Below are 5,000 nucleotides of genomic sequence, written 5' to 3' on the forward strand. Positions count from 1 at the left end.
TATTTTGTGGATTTGTAAAATTTTTTTTTAAAATGCTATGGTTTTTTTTCCTAATATTACTTAACACAGGAAGAATGAAGGAATAGTTCAGTGGGATGGATGAGGTCCACTTCAAGATTCATATGAAGGGGGCTGGGGATTTAGCTCAGCGGCACAGTGCCTGCCTGGCAAGCACAAGGTCGTGAGTTCAATTCCTGGTACCGGAGAAAAGAAAACCAAACTGCCCCCCACAAAAAAAAAAAAAAAAAAAAAAGGAGAAGAGAGAGAAAGCAAATAGTGGGCTCATAGTGGCCCCAACAATAAGAGACAGGGGACTTTCACATCCAAATTTCCAACTCAGCTTTCCCCTCATGGAAATAGCTACTGAGACAGTTGTCCTACCTGAAACTCACCTGGCCTTGCGCCAGGTTTAAACTCTCCTATGGAAAAACTCACTTAGCTTCCCACCTGATGCAAATGAAGGATTGAAAAGAGCATCTTCTGATTGGTCATTCAAACAGCTTCAGATGAAGCCTTGAAGATAGCTCTGATTGGTCCCCCATACTCAGCCGTAACACATCATTTTGGGTGGCGTATTCTGCACACATCCTCTCTTTTCAGGAAACATCTCACTCAGTCTACTAGCCATGGGTGCCTGACACATCGTGAGTGCTGGATTAATAGTATCTTCCCCCTCCTATCTTGTTTCTCTCCTTTAAGTGGATCCTCTAAGCACTGGCTTCCTCATCTGCAAAAAGAGGGTAATAACAGTGGTTTCATAGGTTGGGGGGTTGAAGGATAAGACAGCAGCCAGGAGTCCAGTGGGCACAGCTCCCGTGAGGGCAGGAGCTAGACAGTAACGATGAGTGATTTCACTGTGTCTCCCGTGTGACGAGACTTCAGGGGAGACAGACTGCACCACAGCAACATTTTCTCATACATTCATCTTGCTTCTTTGCATGAAACTACAAACAACTAAAGAATGCCAACCAGTACAATTGGCACCTGAAAGAAAGAAATGTTTGCTGAGGGACCAACGATGGATGTGGGGTGGATAAAAGGACTCTCATCTCAAGGAAGTGGGAGTGTTTCACCTAAATCTCATCCTCAAACAATTCACCAGGACCTGGAGATGTGAGTCCATGTGGGCTTCCAGATGGCAGATGAGGGGGTGATGTGGGAGAGTATGGGGAGCCCATTTAGCTCAGTTTAAGAATCTCATCACTAAAACACAAGCTCTTTCAAGCCTTAATCATGGTACTGGTCCCACTCCCATCACCACTCCTTGTCCAGTGCTGTGCAAATGGCAGCTGTGCTCCTCAGGGGTCTCCTGAGAAACAGAACCAATGGAAGGGTAGGTGGATGAGTGGATAGGTGGGTGGATGGTGGATGGGTAGACGGATGGAAGAGTGGACAGCTGGATGAATGAAAGGATGGATGGATGGATGGATGCATGGATGGATGGATGGATGGATGGGAGGGCAGATGGATGGAAGGGCAGATGGATGGGTGCATGGGTGGATGGATGGATGGATAGTAAATGGATTTATTTTAGGAACTGCGTCATGTGATTGTAGGGCTGATACATCCGGCCTCCAGCAAAGGCCAGCAGGTTAGTAACTCAGGAAGGAGTTCTTGCTGAAGTCTTGAAGTATCATTTCTTCTTCTCTAGGAAAGCTGAGTTTTTACTCCTAAGGTCTCAACTGATTGAGTAAGGCCCACCAAAACTATTCAAGGTTATCTCCTTCACTTACAGTTCACTGCTATAGATATTAACCACACCTACAACACACCTTCACAGAAATACCTAGATTGGTGCAATTCATGAGTGCTACAGCCCAGCCACATGGATGCATAAAAACAACCACCACTGCTGGCCTAGGCAATGGCACTTGAACTGAAAAGAAAGCTAAGGATTTATGATGTCCTGAAAAGTCTTGGCCTCCTGTGTACTGGTGGCTAGGTGTCTCCCTCAGGTGAGTAAGATGAGGAGTGGGAGAGTAGATGACCCTCTGGCAGTGCCCTCTAAGGTGACAGGAGGACATTTAGCTGGTTAATGACAACCTATGGCCTAAGGCTCCCGATGAGACCCCCACACCCCGCACTGCCCTTAGCACTCTGGTGAGAAGGTGAAACCTCGTAAAGCATCATGGCTTTTACTTTGATCTTTCTAATAAATGACTCTAAAATCCAAGAAGACATAAAGTAGAAACACTGAAATCTTGTGTGGCTGTTTCAAAGGTTCCCTTGAAGGAGGAGAGAAAGAATAAAGATAGGTAGAAAGGAGACAAGGAAAATCGTGACTAAATCATTGTACTTTTGAAAAGACGGCAACCTCTCCAACACATTCAAAATTACCCCAGGAATTCCCTCGGTTCACTTAGGTTCCTTTCCTTCCAGACTCATCACACCCGAAATTCCTCAGGAATATTTAAGCCCATAAATTGGTTTAGTTTAGAAAGTTAAGAGCAGGAACCTGATCCTGACAGAATTCAAAGAATGCTTAAATTATCCATTAAAAAAAGAAGGCAGCCCAGTAAGGTGGTGCACACCTGTGATTCCAGTGGTCAGGAGGCTGAGGCAGGAGGAATCCTGCAAGTCCAAGGCCAGCTTGGGCTAAATAGTGAGCTCAAGGCCAGCCTGCATTACATAGGGAAACACTGTCTCAAACAAGCAAAACAAACAAACAAGAAATCTGGCTCTGTCCCTATAAAATGAAGTCTGTCCCCTTCTGGGGGCATGAGCTATCTTTTCCTGCAGTTTCTACCCCCTGAAGAGAAGTATAAATGTTCCCAGTTCCAGGAAATAATTCTGCCTCTTGTCTGTCTCTCTCTGTTCCCCGCCTCGGCCCCTACTCCATCTCTTTGAGTGCGTACTTTTAAATTTCTGCCTAATAAGCCCCTTTCCGCCTCTTATTGATGTGTCCTGAAAATTCTTTGGTGAGCGAACCTACAAACTTCCTCCGAAGTTTCGGAGTAGGAAGCCTTTAGGTTCTTTATCTCCACTGGGAGCGGAGTAGGAAGCTCCGGGCAAGGAGCGTTTAGGCTCTTTATCTCCATTGTGCAAGCCTCAGACTGCCTCTTTTCTCTTGGCCAGCCAGCCTCTGGGGCAAAAGCAGCTTGAGTATCCTGACTTAAGGAAGTCCAACCAAAGTGCATTTTCCTCCTACTTCCCCAACCCCTTTGCCCTCTGAAACATAGTTTATTTCTTCTCCTCTCCCTCTTCCCTCCTTCCCCCTCTTCTTCTTTTTCTTTCTTTCTCTCTCCCTCTCTGCAAACCTCTGCAACCTTAGGGGTTTTTGTTTTGTTTTGTTTTGTTTTTTTGTTGTAGCTTTCCTTTTTCCTTTTCAGCAGTTAGAGGCTCCCGGTTCTCCAGCCCTGCAGGGGGTGGGCACCTCATGGGGACACTTCTCTAATGCTATGATAGCTTTTAACCTCAAGACTATCCCCCTGTCTAAAATGAGGCGTGATTTACAATTGCAAGATGGCACCTCCAGACTTTTTAATGAATTCTTTACAGGTGTTTTGAGTCCCAAGATATAAAGACCTTTGGGTTGACTTTATGAGTAGAGCCCAGCTGTGTGTGTTTGTGTGTGTACGTGTGTGTGTGTGTGTGTGTGTGTGTGTGTGTTCTTTTTCCTGCCTTTCTGATCTACTGATGAAGGTTTGAGTAGCTGTGTGGGGAGCAGAAATAAGGACACTTGTCCTGGCTGTGATGGCCGTGGGACTGGCCAATGTCGCTTAATCCCAGGAATAATTTCTGCATGACTGACTACTCCAGGATTGCAGGAGTAGTCACAACAGAAAATAGGGTTCATAGCCTGACCTCAGGGAAGGGAGGGCTGCATAGGCTGCATAACCAGGAAAAGTGGGACTAGCTTTGGCCTGACACCCGGGGGGGGGGGGGTGTATGGTGGGGCTCCTTGCAGTCTGACATTGCGGACCTAAATAGGATCTCATCTTTTTCTCTTCTTTTTTTCTTTCTCCCTTTTTGCAGAAGCTCCACCAGCACTTGCTACTGCCCAAGAAAAAAATAGGCCAGAGCCCTATCTTTTCTTGAGAAGCTGAGGTTTGAAGGAGCAATTCCATAAACTGTGCTGCTGGTCTGTGCCTGGATTGGTCCCTGAGTTCAGAGATTGAGATAACAAAATCTTGCAGAATTGCTCTGAGTGTGAGCCAAACTTTACCCTCTTTAAGCAATGCTATTTAACCCAGCAATTGCTAAACTGAACCTGCAATAAGGCTGGTTATTTAGGTGTGTCGCTGTCACTTTCATCTGTTGGCATCACATGGGTACCTGGGTTGTCCTTCTAAATCCAGGTGCTGTCAGACAATTCACATCACCCCGATTGTGGACAGCAGCAGTTCCCTAGTTTGGAACTAGACCAACGCTGTCCCAAACTGAACTTGTTGGAAATAAATGTTATCAAGGCTTTTCGGAGTTGATTGTTATCCTGACAATCCTGCTACTGCAATCTTTTTTCTTCCTTGGTCTTCCACACTTGGTAGGCACCCTCAAATTTCATCAGGTGGACTTTATTTTTTTTTTTTGTCTTTTTGAGACAGGGTCTTGCTGTGCAGTTCAGGCTGGCCTTGAGCTCACTTTGTAGCCCAGGCTGCCCTCGAACTCACAACAATCCTCCTGCCTCAGCCTCCCGAGTGCTGGGATTACAGGCATGTGCCACCACGCCTGGCGCCAGGTGGACTTTTGAAAAAAGCTCGATATCCCTTTCTTCTGGTCTTCCACCAGTTAGAGAAAGGATATGTCAATTCCAGAATAGCTAGTTTTAATCCTGCTTACAGTTAATTTTGATCAAAACAGACAAAAACGTAAACAAAAACCATGACTAAGTAAAGCAAGTAACTCTGAAACTTTGAAAAAGCTGTTGAAAATATCCCAGAGGCCCCTGAACAATTTTTAAATGCTACTTAAGACACTAAGTAATCAAGGGCCTGCACAAAAGCTCAAAGATGTTATCACAGATCCAGCTTCTGTCTGTCCCTCCCCAGGGTGCTTGTGTC

Source organism: Chinchilla lanigera, unplaced genomic scaffold (assembly GCF_000276665.1).
Source record: "Chinchilla lanigera isolate Chin_1 unplaced genomic scaffold, ChiLan1.0 scaffold00086, whole genome shotgun sequence".
NCBI classification, from domain to species: Eukaryota; Metazoa; Chordata; class Mammalia; order Rodentia; family Chinchillidae; genus Chinchilla; species Chinchilla lanigera.